An 18,896-nucleotide genomic window follows, 5' to 3' on the forward strand; every position below is an offset into this window, starting at 1 on the left:
CTACACTGACAAGTGGGTACTGGAAGCAGCAACATTAGGAATGAGTACAAAATGTAAATCTCTGACTACACCCCTGGCTTCTGATATAAGAACTATACCAACCTTCTGTCTTAAACCATGATCTCCACAGCAAACAAGGATGATCTCCATCTTGGAACGCTGAAAGGGCCACGCCTACCTGAGTTAGCAATTTATAGTACTGGGTTGCTATGACAGTGATTACTGCAATTACTACACAGCAGGCTGCATGCAATTAGCAAGTGGTGGCCACTAATTGATGCAGAGGCCATCACATGCTCATGTGCAAATACCTACAAAAGCAGGCTGCAATCTCTGCCAACAAACTCAATCACTCTATTGCAGAGACTGACAGAGAGAGAGACAGAGAGAGACAGACAGAGAAAAGGAAAAAGAAATATTACCAAATCATACAAAGGAAAGGTATGTGACACATATGTATTTACTGGCATGTAGTAGATGTTATTGAAGAAAAGTCTACATAATGTAAACCATTCATATGTGGCAGCAGTACTTATTTATGCATAGATGTTCTGCTTAACTACTGCTGTGGACAATACAGTGTGTACCTGTGGGCAGTGGGACATACCTGTGAAATGTGTAGCTCAGCATTAAATGTCAAAGATCTGATCCATGTTATCTGTGTTCTGTACAGTAGTGTGGCCAATGGCTGTTGGGGGGATTAGCGCTGACATTATATAAACATGGGTGTGACAGAACAACACATGCATGATAGTCATATTAAAGTGTAGCTTAGCATTGGCAACTGCTGTAGCAGTTTAGTATACTTATCTAGCATTTGTAGCCATATATACCCCCCCTAATGTTAGTGTGTGTTCATATGTGACACCTGTTTGTGTTGCAGCAAGGCCCAACAGTTCAGCTGTGAGATCCAGGGACTTACAACAGTGTGGACCTAGTGTGTGTATGCCACACACATACGGAGAAATATATATGTGTCATATATATTCACATCTGTATATGTGCATAGAGCAGGGGACATATTGCAACTGTTTGTAAAGGGTGGAAATATATATGTTGGTGAAGGTTAGTATGCGGATATTTGTATGTATGTTTTAGTGTGTGACAAACAAGATAGCATACAGTGCTGGTATATGACATGTGGTGGTTAAACACTGTGGGTGGTTTGTTCAGTTTGCAATGTTGAAGCCAGTGAGGTCTGCTAAAGCTACTTGGGCTGTGAACACCTTCAATGCATTTATCCCAAGACTGTGCAATTTTATTACATTACTGTACACCTCCTATCCTTTGTATAATTGATATTTTCACTATGAAAGGTGAAATATATATGTGCCTACATATATATGTATATTACACCAATGGATGTGTATATGTATATATATATATATATATATATATATATATATATATATAGTTATATATACTAATACACACCTACATCTACTTGTTGCAATAGATTCTCTGTACTGTTAACTGAATGTGATGGTCAATGTCTTTGAGAATATGTCAAAGATATGTATCTGTGGGATAGCTTAGTGGGAAACTGTTTATGTCATGGTATTATGGGTCCTTGCTTTGATCCTAGCAAAAGCTGTGTATTCTGTTGCTAGGCAGAAAAAGTGCTATTGCATACAGTGTGATTAAGTCCCTTGGTTTTAACTAGGGTGTGTCATTGGAGGCTAAAGCACTACATCTATGATTATTGATTGGTACTGATGTTGAATCCAAATCCTGTGTGTACTGTAGTACTACTTGAAGCTCTGGGCCTGTACAGCAAAGTATGGCATATGTCCACATTGCTTGCATCCACTGTTTTGTGTGGTCCCTGTATTCATCACAGATTACATTTCTCAAGATAAAGGTTGTGTAAGTACTGACACACAGTACTGTATAGTACACACTGAAAGCTTATCTGGGTTGTCATACCTTTGTGTACTGTAATTATGTCTGATGTGTATGTGGGTATATCTGTAACATGTTCTTTGACATATGTGTGGTAAAACATATAACTGTGTATCTAGCAACATTCATAGTGTACTACAGCAGTATGCAACCTTTATTCCCAATTGTGCACATATTTTGGACATGGGTTTGCCATTAACAAGTTGTGTGGTATAATAGTAATACATTTAATGGACCTTACACTCATTGTGATGGATAATATATTTATTTACACATCAGCTTGATGTCTATCTGCTCTGGCTAGGTGGTGCATCGTGTTGCATACAGTGTGCCAGGTACTCTTGTATAGTCTTATATAGTGATTTTAATTTGTTGCTGTGCAGAACATGGTTCATTAGATTGAGAGTGAGCCAGGCACTTCCAAGCAGTTGTGGGGTGAGCAGTGATAAGTGGCAGTTAAACTGTTTCACTCTCGGTTAGCTAATAGGTTGCTGTATATGGCAGTTCAGTGATATCTGTACTGTATAATGTTAAATGTGCCATATGACTTGCTCAGACATATTTTTGTATTTATGTCTTCCGGGGTTCATGGCACGTCGCAGGAACCCCAGTTACAGTAGTGCTGAAGATGACATAATTACTACCAGTATGATTCAGCACTCCAGTCTCATGTTCTCACGAACCAGCCAGGACCAGCAGGAGTGTACTGCAATGTGGCAAGATGTTGTCCACAGGGTAAATGAAGTAGGCCTGCATAACTGGACATATGAGCAGGTACGCCACCACTGCAGTGATCTTCTCAGACATGTCCATCAGCGTGCTGCTGATGTGCGGAGACAACAGCTTGCAACAGGAGGAGGTGTTAATATTCATCCCCCCCTCACCAGAGTGGAGGAGCTGCTCCTGAGCCTGGTGGCACCTGCCCAACAACAACAGCAGCAGACATACACTATGATGGAGGTTGGAGCCACCCAGCAAGCACACATGGAGCATGCAGGTAACATGGCATATCTGTAAACTGCTGTTATCTGTATTGGTAGATCATGCATATGTGAGATGTGGAGTGTGTCGTTAAAAGACGTGGAGCCTGTTGCTGTGCAATACTGATCATTTGGAACATAATCTGTAGCCCTGTGAATGTAAACTGTTGTTGTACTGTAAGACTGCAAACACACAGTAGCAATGCCACAGTTGTGGCTACTGACAAACTGTCTCATCTCTATGTAGGTCCCTCTGGGGTGACATCAAGGCAGCAGACAGATGCTGGTGAGTGTGTTCTACATTTATTATTGTAAATAAAAAGTGCATGTCATAGTTAAGGTGTAGGCCATGTACACATGTAACACACCTACGCATAATGCATGATGTGCATGTTTGGTGTAAGACCACGCACATCTCACTAATGTGATTAGCTGCCTCAAACACATGCAATACCCAGACCATCTCAAACAAATATGACTAGACTGTAGTGACCATTGGATAGGCATAGTTGATACTCAACATGCACATAACATACACATCTATATCATACACAGAGCATTTTAACATGCTACACATAAAGGATTCCCAAACCCTCTGTAAAGACACACTCCAGTATACAAAATCTCATCCACACATTACACATAATATACCTGAGGGGTAGAGGCCTGTCATGGGGCATTTAAACGCTCTGCAACACACTACACATTCATGTCAGGGAATGCTCCTTATTGGCCTCCTTACAAACTCATGTAACAACTGGTTGTGAAATGGTGAATGTAGCCAAGGTAGTACAGTTTCGGTACAGCATGAGTAGTGCTGGCTTGGGAAACATTTGTAGCCTTGAGTGACCACATGATGCTTCATGTTGATGGCCTATAATACTATACCCCATCCAGTTATCGTAACCACAGTACTACACATAGCTTTCATTTCTATACACCTTGCTATACACCTTAATGTTATGTGTGTGCACACATATGCACCTCTAAACAATATGCATACCAATCAACATTTGCACAACTGACACAAATATATCTTGTGATGCTATTGAGTGGCTAGGTCATATGACACACATTGGGTATGTGTAGTGTTTAAATATGCAGTTGTGTTTTAGCATGTCATGTCATGGATGACACTGGCGTGTCCACAATATGATCTACACTCACCATAAGTACTGTACATTGGGTATGTGGACGAATGGTATTCCATCAATTATCCATGTACCACTGATGATGTTGTGTAAATACTCATCATGCATGTGCTAAAAATGTGTCTGCAATTATTTGCTAAAAACACAGAGGCTGTAATCAGCATTGGATACCTATCTGACACACAGATACACATCCAGCCATGGTATGTACACCTGTTTGTTATGGTGCATAGCACATTACAGAGTTTTGAATACCTGCACAGCAATGTTGTGTCCATGTATGCATTGTGTTCCAGGGGGAGGCCCATCACCTAATAACAAAACACATGCATCAAAGCCATGTATACTGTTAGGAACAAGGACTGTCTACACTTGCACTGCATGCTGTTGAGCAACACATGTCCTGCATGCTGACATGTGTGATATGACTGTTTTGCTTGTGATACTGTACCCCACCATCACCTGCTATTGTGTATGTTCTAAGATTGCTGGTGTTGTGTGTGTCTGCTTTAGGGAGGAGTGTATTTGTGTGTGTGTGCATGTGTGCATGTGCGCATGTGTGCATGTGTGCATGTGCGCATGTGTGCATGTGCACATGTGTGCAAATGTGCATGTGCGCATGTGGTCTGACATCATGTTCAGGTCTTAAAGTGTGATTCCTGTTTTCCTCTCACAGGTGCCGAGGTGGGGCTGGTTCAGTACAGCAGGGAACCTGATGTCACTGAGACAGACAGTGATCATGAGGCTAGATGTATTGAGGCACAGGCAGGTTTGTCAGGGTCTGTTGTTAGGCCACCACCTGAAAGTACACACGTCTCTACTCCATTGATGCACATAGTCATACTGCCTGTACATCCATCAACACCATTGCCCTTAGCTGAGGGACAGTGTATGGCTGGCACTGGCCAGGACAGTGTGGCATCTATGGCACATGTATCAGGACACAGCAGCCATAGCTATATGTTTGGAACAGTACCACATAGGTAGATGCCCAGGGGTTCTCATCAGAGCACTGCTGGTCATCATGACTCTGGCAGATGTGCCACATCTCTTTCTACCACACGCATATTCCAGGCTGTCATGGAGGCACAGACATGAATGGAGTGGTACACCAGACAGGGTCTAAGGGCACAGAGGACTCATAACACCTCTATAAATGACAATATCCATGACCTAGCAGGTGCCATATGTAATTACACTGAGGTCATTGATAGACGTTGGGGTGAGACATTGGATGTCCTCCACAATTTCATGCCCATGTGTCAAGACAGTGCGGGACAGTTGAGACATCGATGTGGCATATGCCAGCAACATCAGCAGCTGGAGGTCACCGTGGACGTCCAGCAAGTCACAGCCACTCCTGTACTGCCAGTACCAGCCCCAGCAATGTTGGGGGGACTGTCCATTGACCGTCCTAGAAGACCATGTGCATGTGGCTCTGGCCAGTCCCAGCAGGGACCTGGATCCAGTGGACATATGTCAACCTCTTCGGATAGTACCCAGTCTGGATTAGTACCTGATACTGTCTGTAGCACCCCTGCCAGGCACAGGTTCCGTATCCATGGCCAGAGATGGTGATCTGCAAAGCCTGCCAGGTACAGTCTGTAGCTGTCTCACAAATCCCCATATATGGCAGCCACATAGTGGAACTGTGTGCATGCAGACACACACACATAAACCAGAAACCTAGGGCAAACACATACCCGCACACATTGCATCAACATTGGCCCATAACAGTACTCATGGCCCTTGCACACACACTCACACACACACGTTGATTGTATGGCTCAATGTAGGCCTCTGGCAAACCAACACACCCTGTGCATATGATGAAACCTGTGCCACCTCCTGTCATCTGTAACATTGATGCAGGAACAGGCTAACATGGTGCTGATACACAGGGTGATTTTAATAAAGTATAGCAATGGTTGAATGTGTAGCATGTTGTCAGCAGTAAAGTGTAATGATATCCTTGAAGGTGTAGCTGAGCAGGCATGATGCATTAAAGCTGTAATTAGCAATGTTGTATTGTTATCACCAGTGTTTATTCCAATTGTGTTTTGTTTGCCCATGTGCCAGTTGGCTGATGTGTGTAGTTGTGTCAGCATGTGTTATACAATGGACAGTAAGTGTGGAGTGTGTGCAGCACAGGTTTGCAGGTGTACATTTGTGAACATGGTGGAGGTGCACTGTCTGCATGTATGTGTGTATTGGACACATGGGCAGGGTGACATGCCCTGTATTGGCCAGTGTTAACACTCCATACTTTCTATTGGTGGCCAGTATGCATTGTACTACACACATTTTGGAACTTGAGTACACATTTGTGTGTATGACACGGGTTGACACTGTGCTGTGGGTGATGCTGTTGCTATTTGTCATTGGTTTGCATTACTAAGGTTAACACCTTTATTAATGCACACTGTTCATCTACAGGGTTGCATGGACCATGCTATCACAAACACAAGAAATTCACACTTATACAGTAAAAGTGCATTAGTCTCATGGACCTCTGCCATAAACTAAATATATAATAGAAGGTGTGAAGTTGTACCATAAAAGAGTTACATACCAAGAAGGGATAACCTGTCTGTAAGTATCATTGGTAAAATACAATCCCTCAATAAACATACAAGGCAAGCTTCAAAATACAAAATGGCAAGGATTCCAAAGACAATACTAAGGCTTTCTTCAGTGTTGTTCATAATCTACAGGGGAAATCTCAGATCGGGTCACAGTTAATGTAAATGGTCACAAAGTACACTTATCTGACTGACATTACCAATTCCTTGTCAGACAGTTTGAATGCGGATTTCACCACTCTGTCATTACACAAGGGCCACATTTCCAGACCTGAAGAATGTAAAACCTGATGATTCACAGACACTCTAGTTAAAACATCTCTTTAACAAAGTACACACCACAGTGGCAATGGTACTGGACAGTGTCCCTGGCTGTGTCATACACAAGCTGACATATGAAGTCACCATTCACCTAAACGCTCTGTCCAGATGCAGCCTCTATACAGGTTGTATACTTGTGGAATGACACATGGTAATGGTGTTCACAGTCCACAAGGGTTGAGCTACACCATCTTCTTCTTCTTCTCCTTTTGGATGCTCCCATTAGAGGTCGCCACAGTACATCATTTCTTCCTGCCCTCTGCATCATGCGCTATCACACCATCCACCTGCATGTCCTCTCTCACCACAGCCATAAACCTCATCGTAGGCATTCCTCTTTTCCTGTTACCTGGTGGCTTCATCCTTAGCATCTATTTCACAATATACTCTGCATCCCTCCTCAGCACATATACAAACCAACTTAATCCTGCCTATCTGGCATGGTCTGCTAACCTTCAAACCTGGCCTGACCCTCTAATATACTTATTCTTAAACCTGCCCACCCTCGTCTCACCCAGTGCAAATGTTAACATAAATTGATTAAGGGTAGAACTACAACGGGTCCTAGAAATTCTCACCCTATAAGCCAGACCAATGTTATCTGGAAGGCTATGGAGCACAGCATTATGGAACTCATTAACAGAGACATTATGAACCTGCAAACACTGCAACATACCCACTTAGGTTCTCTAAAGGCCAGATCATGGCTTCTACACCTAGTAGACTTCAGGCCAGTCAACAAGGCTATAGGTGAGGGAGGGGAGGTCAACACAGCCAAGCTGTAGCTCACCAGCAATTCATACCCATCCCACATACTGGTATTATACATTACTGAAGCACAGATGTAGGACACAGTAACATTTGCAGCCTCTATGTACTATTCTATGCCAGTAACAAGTGGTATTCACCTGCACTCAGTCCTGGGACCACTCCTGTTTGGCATATAGCTTTCTTAGGTACAAACAAACACACTAGGGATATGTCTGCCCAGGTTTGATGACAATGCATACTGTGGGCTATACTTTATTCTCCAGATCACACACATCCTCCTAAAGGGTATCATACAGATACCTGGTGTCAAACTCATGCTGTAAAGCTATAAGCCAAAGAAAGCATAGTTATCCACTTTTAGAAAACAAAGTATCCCCAGAGTACCACATAGGTAGTAGCCCCCAAAATGTGGAACAGGTACTAATGTATACATAAAGCCATGTGTTAAGTCATCTCTCCTTTGATAATCACATTACCAAAGGGTTTTGGAAATCCCTCTGTGGAGCATATAAGCAATAAAGGGTTTGCATGCAGATCCACAGAGGTTGTTGCACACCTATTAAGATTAGTCATCTTTGCCAGACTTTGCTTGCTTTGGAACAGGTTTCAAATATACCTCAAGCATAAACCCTCACTCATACTCTTCAATAGAAACCATGATGAGTGGATGTGAAATAGAAGACGCAGCCCAGGGATCACTGCAGTGGCTAAGCTTGTCACAAGCATACAGAAGTGACCTAAGGTCTGAAAAGCACCAGCACACTCTGGCAAAGATCACAGATGCGTTCATGGAGAAAGCAGAGTACCCACCTATGAAATACTTGAGGTCACATGTATGTATATGGATTTGCCCCACAGCTACCTTACATGTCTAATGCACATACATTTGTCATACACTAGAAAAATAAAAACTCACTTTACATTGGCCAACGGTGTCACACACCTGGAGCACACATACAGTCAGCAAGTGCAAGATTCAAGCTCTTTCCTAACTACGTTATGATACTACAGCAGTATGCATTTACATGACGCGCTATACACATTACTGGGATTTCATTTTTCCACAGGTATATTTGTAGGATGGTGACATCATCAGACTTGACAAAGATGAGTATACCACTTTTAAGGTGTTTGAGTAGTCTCCAAAAAGGTTGCTTCTCCCCAAGGAGATACACACTCACACAGTTGGCAAGTGCAGGATTCAAACCTCTACCTAACTACATGATGATACTACAGCAGTACACGTTTACACAATACAGTATACACATTACTGGGATTTCACTTTTCCACAGATATATTTGTAGGATGGTGTCATCATCAGACTTGACAAAGATGAATATACCACTTTTAAGGTGTGTGAGTAGTCTCCAAAAAGGTTGCTCCTCCCCAGAGAAATACACACAATTAACAAGTGCAGGATTCAAACCCCTACCTAACTACATTATGATACTGCAGCAGTACACATTTACACAATACACTACACACATTACTGGGATTTTTGTTTTCCACAGGTATATTTGTAGGATGGTGATATCATGAGATGACAAAGATGAGTATACCACTTTTAAGGGCTGTGAGTAGTCTCCAAAAAGGTTGCTCTCTCCCCAGGGAGAGACAGACAGACAGACACACACACACACACACACACACACACACACACACACACAGCTGGCAAGTGTGGTGTTCTTAATCCAAACTAAGTACGTCTTTACACTTCAGCAAGCAATATGGAGTTACAGGGTGCAATACAGACATTACTTGCTGACAGTTTGCACAAAGGTTTTTTGTCACATTTGCTAACCTCAGCAGGCTTATCTTACTAGGTGTATTCTGAGTGTATTATGCATAAGTCATGACCATATCATATATGGGTTGATGCAGCACATGCTGGCACACACAGGGTCAAACCTTGAGTAGCATCTTACCTTCACCTACATGATACTTCAATATAACAGAAAGATGATAAACTTCAACTGCAATATAACAGAAAGATGATAAACTTCAACAATTGGCTGAGCTTCTGGTGTCATTCAAAGGGGATCCAGTCTCTGTCTGCCTGTGATGACATGATAGACAAACCTTGTTGCTTCGCTATAGATGGTTTGCACCTGTCGTCCCTATGCTTCTGAATACTGGCCAAGGCTCTTGCTGTCCCCATATTACCTTTTTTAGGCAAGACTCAAAGGTTCATAGGTTCATAGGTAGGTACTAGGCTATTGGCCTTGGAACCTGTACAAGCCCAGCCAAAAAGGTACCCTGGCTTTTGCCACCCAAGAAATTTATTTTCCTGTACCACTGTCGAGCAGAGACACAGAAGTGATCCCCAGGGTTAATTTCCTATTTCCCATCCAATCATCAAGATTTTTCTTGAAGAGTGCTAATGAGGAGCTTTGTTTGATATAGATAGGTAGTTTATTCTGGAGTATGTGAAGTCTCTGGGAAAGGAATCTATCCCTCCAGCATGTTCTGTTTATTGTGGTGACAAGGTTTAGGTCCCTAGAGCGTGTAGGTTCATAGGTAGGTACTAGGCTATCTGCCCAAGGGCATTTATAAGCCTAGCTAGAATGTGTTGGCTTTCACCTCCCTTTTAAATTAGTTTCCTGGGCCTCTGTCTAGCAGGGCCGCTGAAGTGATCCCAGGGGTAAATTTACAATTTCCCATCCACTCATCAAGATTCCTCTTGAAGAGAGTCTGCGAGGGGCTCTGCCTAACATAAACTGGGATTCTATTCCAGAGTGAGGGAAGTCTCTGGGACATGAATCTATCCCTCCAGCACGTCCTGTTTATTGCTTTGCTGAGGTTTAATTCACTGGAGCATGTGGCTCTAAGAGATTTGTTTTTCTTGAGGTGGAGCATGTCCATTAATTCTGGGTTGGACATGGCCTTATACGTCAGGCATAGATCACCTCTGACCAGGCAGTAAGCAACCAAGTAGAGCTGGAGTTTATTTAGTCGAGTTGCATAGGGCATCTCTTTGAGGCCCATGATCCTCTTGGTGAGGTACTTCTGTGGTCTTACCAGCTGTTGCATGTGCCAGTTAAGGTACATACAAAATGGGGCATTGTACTCTATTATGGGCCTAATGAGTGATGAGTAGAGGGGCACGATGACCTCTCTTGATCTAGAGGTGAACCCTTTTGTGATTAGGTGGGCTACACAGAAGGAATATCTAAACACTTTGGCAATGTGATTATCCAAGGAGAGGTTACTATCTACCTGGGTCCCCAGGTCCCTAATTACATTTTCCGTACCTAGTGGATTACCATCTATGTGGTAATTCGTGGGCACTTTTGTTTTTCCCAAAGGGGATGACTATGCATTTTTTGGCATTCAGCTTGAGGCCATGGTTTTGACACCAGGTATCTGTCTCTGTAAGACCCTTCTGGAGGATGTCTGTGTCAGCCAGAGAGTCGATTATGGCCCCCAGTTTGCAGTCATCAGCAAACTTGGTCAGCCATAGTCCTCCCGTGCTTGCCTGTACATCAGAGAAGTATATACTGAACAGGAGGGGTCCCAGGACCGAGACCTGTGGGATGCCACTTGTGACTGGTTTAGAGTCGGACATGGCACCCACAACTCTGACCATGTGTGTTCTATCCGTGAGCCAGCTGGCCACCCATCTCGTGACATAGGGGTTAATGTTCAAGCTGGTAAGCTTGTCTATGATGCCAGAGTGGGGAACGGTGTCGAAGGCCTTAGTGAGGTCCAGGTAGGCTGTGTGGACTACCTTCCCTTCATCTATGGCCTTGGTAACTGTTTCAAAGAAGTCAACTAGGTATAAGAGACAGGATCTGCCTTTAACAAAGCCAAATTTGGTAGGATCCTGTGTCTGGAGGTTCCCAATGTCTCTGTTTATGAGTTCCATGATAATTCACTCCATAGCTTTGCAGACCAGGCTGGTCAGGCTTATAGGGCGATAGTTCCCAGGTTCTGTTGTGGCACCACCTTTGTGGAGTGGGATGACTTTTGCTGTACACCATTCTTTGGGTACATAGCCTGTGGTAAGGCTGAGTCTGAACAGTGAATTTAGGTGAGGGTTTAGTTCCTTTTGGAGCTCATGTAAGCTGCAGCCTGAGACAACATCCGGTCCCATTGATGCTGTGTTCTTAGCTTTGGAGAGGGCTGTTTTTACCTGCATGTCCGTGATGTCTGGGGCTGTACATTCTTCTGGGATGGACACAGGCCCTTTTGGGGGTGGGGGGGGTGAAGTTTGCACTAAACTTGTCCGCCAGGATGTTGGCAATGTCAGTTGATTCAGTGTATTTTTTGCCATTTTGCAGTAGCTCAAAGCATATCTGAGAGTTGCCACCTAAATGTTTGATATAGCTAAAGAAGGCTTTGTGGTTATCTTTAGATTCCTTGGCAATTTTTCTTTAAACTGGCCTTGGATGATTTTATGAGTGATCATAGTTTCTTGCTAATAATGATCAGTGATGCCTTTCCTTTTTGGAATTTTGCTCTATCATGTAGTAGTTTCCTCCTTCTGTTGTATAGCTTATTTATGGCCAAGGACCACCAGACTGGTTTCCTCTTTTTGGAGGAGTGAGTCTTGGTTTTACTCGGGATGGCTCGATCCATACATCCCTGTAGATGCTCATATAATGCACTTGTAAAGGATTCTGCAGATTGGATAGCATTATCCTGTAGCAAGGGGTCTTTGAAACTTTCCACTTCGGTCTTGAGAAGTATGAAGTTTGCTTTTGAAAAGTTTTTCACAGTGGTTTCCTTGACTGGGGGTGGGGTCGGGATGTGGATGTCCAGTGTGATTACATTATGATCTGATCTTACCAGCGAGGGGTTTACCTCTGATGTGGAACACTGATCCCCCATGTTGGTGATGATCAGGTCCAGTATGTTGTCACCTCTAGTGGGCATGGTGACCAGCTGTTCCAGGGTGTTTGAGTTTATAAACTCTAGGAAGTATTGGGAAAAGGTGTTTGTACTTGAGTAATTCTCTCAGTCAATGTTTGGGTAGTTGAAATCTCCTAATATCATGGTGTTTGGTAGGACCTTTATATTTTCCAGTGTTCTCAGGAATGCTGAGTGAGGCTACTGAGACAAGGTAGGTGATGTGTAGCAGACTACGATCTGATAAGCAATTTTGCTCACTGTTAATTGCACTTGGATGGTCTCCGAGGCCTTGTGCTGTGCCACTAACCTGGAGGTGTGGGTATCCTTTATGAAAATGGATACACCCCCTCCTTTTGTATTTTGGTCTGGGTTTTGGGGCCGTAGCTCGGAGAGATTGGGATTTCTTTAAGTGGAGCATGTCCAACAGCTCTGTGTTTGACATAGCTTTCTATGTTAGGCAGAGATCACCTCTGAGTAGGCGATATGTGACAGAGTAAAGCTGGAGTGTTTTGAGATGGTCTATGTAGGGCATGTATTTGAGGCCGCTAATCCTCTTTGTGAGGTATTTCTGTGGGCTTTCCAGTTGTTGTAGATGTCTTGTGAGGTACATTCTAAAAGGGGAGTTGTACTCTATAATGGATCTAATGAGTGATGAGTAGAGGGAAACGATGACCTCTTTTTTTTCTGCATGAGAAACCTTTTGTGATGAGGTGTGCCATGTAGAAGGATTTCCTGTCTACTGTGGCAATGTGATTATCAAAGGAGAGTCTACTGACCACCTGTGTCCCAAGGTCTCTTATCACACTTTCAGTGTTAAGTATACTACCGCCTATGTTGTAGTTCATGGGTACAGAGTTTTTACCAAAGAGGATGACAATGCACTTTTTGGCATTGAGCTTGAGGCCATGGCTTTGACACCAGGCATTTGTCTCAGTGAGGCCCTTTTGTAGGATGTCCACATTGTTAGTAGTTTTGATTATGGCTCCTAGTTTGCAGTCATCTGGTAACTTCATTAGCCAAAGACCTTCTGTGTTAGCCTGTACTTCAGGGAAGTAGATACCAAACAGGACAGGACACAAGACTTATGTATATAGCAAGACTGGGAATTGTAGCACACAGAGAGTAGTGTATTTGGCTACTTGTATATCCTGCTCGGCATATTACATCGGAAAGACGGAAAGGAAGTTTAAAACTAGAATCTATGAACATTTGTATAAGATAAAAAGGAAGGACTATAATAATGCTTTAAGTAAACATATTATGGAGAGAGGTCCTGCACATTCCTTTGTATTTACTATCATTGACCACACTGATGTTTCAATTAGTGGAGGAAACTGGAAAGTATATTTAGCCATGTTGGAAAAAGTGGCAAATTTTATGTGATGCCACAACCAGCCCAGGACTTAATGATTGTATAAGCATAAAACCCTTTTTATTATTGGATTGATTCACATTTATATAAAATTTTTATGTTGAGTATCAATTTAGAGTAGTATATGTTTTTTTTTTTTTTTTGTATGTGGCCTTTTCTTCAGCATTTTACTCATTACCAGTTATTATCATTCATATTCTATCAAGAGTGGTTTTCATTAGTTTTTACAAGTATCACGCTTGTAATTTATGCATTTATTTTTATGCATTGATTTTTACATTGCACATTCATGGATCTTATACTGTCATTTATTTATGATGCATTTTTGAAGTATTTTTATGATGATTGTTCACTCACGATGATTTTATTGTAAACATTTTGTGTGTTGTGTTTGTGCTTATGGCCCTTTAAAAGGATAACTTTTTTTGGCGCCAAATTGTTTTTAAAAGAGAGAATCACTATTGTACAATTGGTTCTGAAGAAGTCTGCCTATTAGCAGATGAAAGCGCTAAACCTGAGTTATCTATTGGAGCTCTGTGAGATTTTTAGTTAATAAATCCTTGATTTTTTCAACATCTTTCTGTTTGAGCAGTGGTCTTTGGTCTTAGGCTTTCACATCAGGAATCTGTTATTTTGTTGCAACATTGTTTGGAGAGGACAGGACACAGGACTGAACCCTGTGGTACTCCACTTGTCACTGGTCTGAAGTCGGACTTGGAGTCTGCTACTTTCACAGTGTGGGTTCTGTCAGTGAGCCAGTTGGCAACACATCTTGTGACATAGGGATTTATACCTAGTTTAGTGAGTTTATCTATAATTCCAGAGTGGGGGATGGTGTCGAAAGCCTTGGCAAGATCTAGATAGGCTGTGTGAACAACCTTACCCTTGTCTACGGCTTTGGTGACTTTGCTTTGAAGAAGTCTATCAGGTTTAGGAGACATGATCTGCCTTTTACATACCCAAAATGGTTGTGGTCCAGAGTTTGGAGATTACCAATGTCTTTGTTTATAAGTTTCATGATGATACGTACCATGGCCTTGCAGACCAGGCTCATCAGGCTAATGGGGCGCTAGTTCCGAGGGCCCATGGTGGCTCCTCCCTTGTGTAGTGGGATAATCATCACTGTGCGTCATTCAGCAGGCAGAAAGCCTGAGATGAGGCTATGATTGAACATGGTACTTAGGTGTGGTGCCAGTTCATTCTGTAGTTCATGTAGAACGCAGCCTGGGATGTTATCTGGTCCCATGGATGCTGTGTTCCTGGCTTTGGAGAGTGTTTTTTACCTGTGCAGCTGTGATTACAGCAACTTTGCATTATTCCAGTATAGAGATGGGCTCTTTCATGGGTGAGAGGGGGATAAAGTTAGCACTGATCCTATCTGCCAGGATGTTGGCAATATCAGTTGGGTCTGTATATTTAGTGCCATTTTGCTGCAACTCAGAGCAGATCTGAATGTTGCCATTGTGATTCTTGACATAGCTATAGAATGCTTTGTGGCTGTCTTTAGAATCAGTGGCAATTTTGTTTTCGTAACTAGCTTTGGAGGATTTTATCAGGGATCACAGCTTCTTACTGAGGCTGATCAGGGAGCTCCTCCACTCATGGGTTTTACCCACTTTTACAACAGTTTCTTCCTTCTGTTGTGCAGTTTGTTTATGGCAGGGGACCACCAGTTTGACTTCCTTTTCTTGGAGGATAGCATCTTGGTTCTGTTTGGGATAGCACGATCCATGCACTCATGTAAGTGCTTATAAAGTGCAATTGTATAGGATTCAGTAGTAGTAACTGTATTGTCCATCTGCATGGGTGTCCTGAAGTTCACCACTTCTGTCTTAACATGAATTTGTCTTTGGAGATATTTTTTAACATGGTTTCCTTCATGGGGGGGTGGGGGCAGAATGTGGATATGTAGGGTAATTAGCTTATGGTCAGATCGGATCAATGAGGCGTTGACTTCAGGTGTGGAACACCAGTCACTCATGACAAACCAAACCCTGTAACCAACACAAATAACCACAAAGTGAGCTAAATGCTACTCATTGCCAGAAGTCTCAGCCTCCAGATGCACACACTTGAGGCACTTGTCAGTATGGAGAATATTGATATGTGTGCAGTAACAGAAACCTAGTTCAAGGCTCCAGAGAGCACACCAACACTACCAGGATACTACTCATTCCATACCTTCCAGCATCAGAACCTGGATCATAGCACATAGGGTGGGGATGTATCCATATTCATCAAGGATACCTACACCTGTCTCTACATGCTCTCTACAGGATATGTATCCATAGAATGTTGCACAGCAACTTTCTTCCCACTCCACAGGGGAGGAGCCACAAAAGACCCTTGGCATTCACGCTCTATGAACCTGATGAGTCTGATCTGCAAGGCAATGAAGCCAATCATAATGGAAGTCAACAATAAAGACATTGGGAACCTTCACACAGTTGAGCACACCCAGTTTGGCTTCATCAAATGCAGATCACTCCTCCTGAACTAGGTGGATTTCTTTGAGATAGTTACCCAGGCTACAGATGATTGAAATGAGCTCCACACAGCCTACCTTTACCTCGCTAAGGCCTTTGACACCATTCTCCAGTCAGGTATCATAGATGAACTCATCAACCTGGGCATGAATCCATACATTACAAGATGGATTGCAAACTGGCCCACAGATAGATCCCACAAATTAAGAGTTGCTGGCTGCATGTCAGACTCTACACCAGTAACAACTGGGGTCCTCCAGGGTTCAGTCCTGGGGTCCCTCCTATTTGGTATAGACTTCTCAAAAGTGCATGCCAACACAGGAGGGTTGTGGTTGATTAAGTTTGCTGGGAACTGTAAAGTGTTTTCCATAACAGATTCCCCGGATGACACAAATATTCTCCAGAAGGGACTCTATGAGAAAGATGTGTGGTGTCAGAATCATGGCCTCAAGCTCAATGTGGAAGAATGCATAGTAATCCCCTTTGGTGAAAACAAAGTACCCACAAACTACCACATAGGTGTTACCCCCATTAAAACTGACAAGGGAATAAGGGATCTGGGGACACAAGTAGTCATCTTTCCTTTGACAACCATGTTGCCAAAGTGATTGGGAAATACTATGTGGCCCACCTAATCAACAAAGGGTTTGCATCAGGATCAATAGAGGTAGTGATGGCCCTCTACTCTTAAGTCATCAGACCCATCATTGAGTACAATGCACCATTTTGGATGTACTCAACTAAGCATATCCAGCAGCAGTAGAGACCACAGAGGTACCTCACCAAGAGGATTACTGGCCTCAAACAGTTGTGTTATGCAACACAGCTGGTAAAACTAAATCTGTTCTCCGTTGCATACCACCTACTCAGAGGCACACTCTGCCTAACATACAGAGCCATGTCCAACACATAACTGTTGAACATGCTCCATCTACGGATAACAAAATTGAGTCGCACTAAACACTCCAGGGATATGAACCTCATCACAACAATGAATACAACATGCTGGTGGCATAGAGTACCATACCAGACACTTGCCTTACTGTGGAACAGAGTCCCAATGTACATCAGACAGAGCCCCTCGCTGACACTCTTCAACAGGAACCTTGACGAGTGGATGGGAAACAGACAATTCACACCAGGCATCACATCAGCAGCCCCACTAGAAAGGGGTTTAGGGTACTAACAATTAGAACTAGGGCTTGGGAGACTACTCGATGGGGTGGTGAAAGCTGCACAACCTGCCTAGGCTAATATATGCCTTCGTGAAGATAGTCTACTACATACCTATGAACCTATGTGACAGGTACATGTCTACAGATAGTAGATGTGTACTTCATTGTACAGTCATGTTGTACAGAAGGCACATGGACCACATACACTGTAATGCTTACAGATACTGGTGGCTGTTATGTACAGTGGGTGAGATGTGCACCTCATGTCTTTTGTGCCATTGGGATGTGTGCTGGGTGGGAAAGTCCTGGATGGCTCCCTGTCATGGTCACCCTCTTACACACATCTCTGCCCATCCATCTTTGGCTTATTATATTGTGTTCCCCCTACATATATATATAGGTACATAGGTAGGTAATAGGCTATCTGCCTGAAGGCATATATTAGTATGACCAGAGTGTGCAGCCATCACCACACATGGAGTTAGTTCCCTAGGCCTCTGTGCAGTAGAGCTGATGAAGTGATCCATGGTGTGACAGTTCAGTTTCACATACACTCATCAAGGCTCCTCTGGAAGAGTGTCAGTTAGGGACTCAGCTTAATGTAGGATGGGAGCCTGTTTCAAAGCAAGGGAAGTCTGTGAGTTAGTAATATATCCCTCCAACATGTTCTATTTATTGTTGTGATAATGATATTCCTAGAGCATGTGGCACAGTGAGCTTGGGTTTACTTCAGATAGTGCATGTACATTAGTTCTGCATTGGACATGGACCTGTCTGTTGGGCAGAGATCGCCTGAGTAGACAGTATGCAACAGAGTACAGATTGAGTTAAATTCAGTCTTGTTGCATGGGGCAACTGTTTGAGGCCAGTAATCCTCTTGTTGAAGTACTTCAGTGGTCTTTCCAGCTGCTGAAGGTGCCAAGTCAGATTCATCGCAAGTGTGCCGTGATATTCCCTGATGGGTCTGATGACTGATGAGTAGAGGGAACCTCCTTTGACCTACATGCAAAGACTTTGGAAATTTGTGGGAACACATAGCATGATTTTCTAACCACTTTGTGAATGTGTTTCTTGAAGTAGAGATGACTATCCACATGTGTCCATAGATCCCTTATTATTACCGCCATATTTAAGGTGTTGGCACCTATGTGGTATTTGTATGACTGTAGCTCGAGGCCATAATTTTGACACCACATCTGTCTGACTGAGACCCTTTTTAAGGATGTCTCTGTTGTCCCAAACATCGATTACGACAACCTTTTTCCAGTCATCCACAAACTTTGCTAAACATAGCCCTCATGTGTT

The sequence above is a fragment of the Protopterus annectens genome, chromosome 1.part1 (assembly GCF_019279795.1).
Source record: "Protopterus annectens isolate FY-2018-M chromosome 1.part1, PAN1.0, whole genome shotgun sequence".
Taxonomy (NCBI): domain Eukaryota; kingdom Metazoa; phylum Chordata; order Ceratodontiformes; family Protopteridae; genus Protopterus; species Protopterus annectens.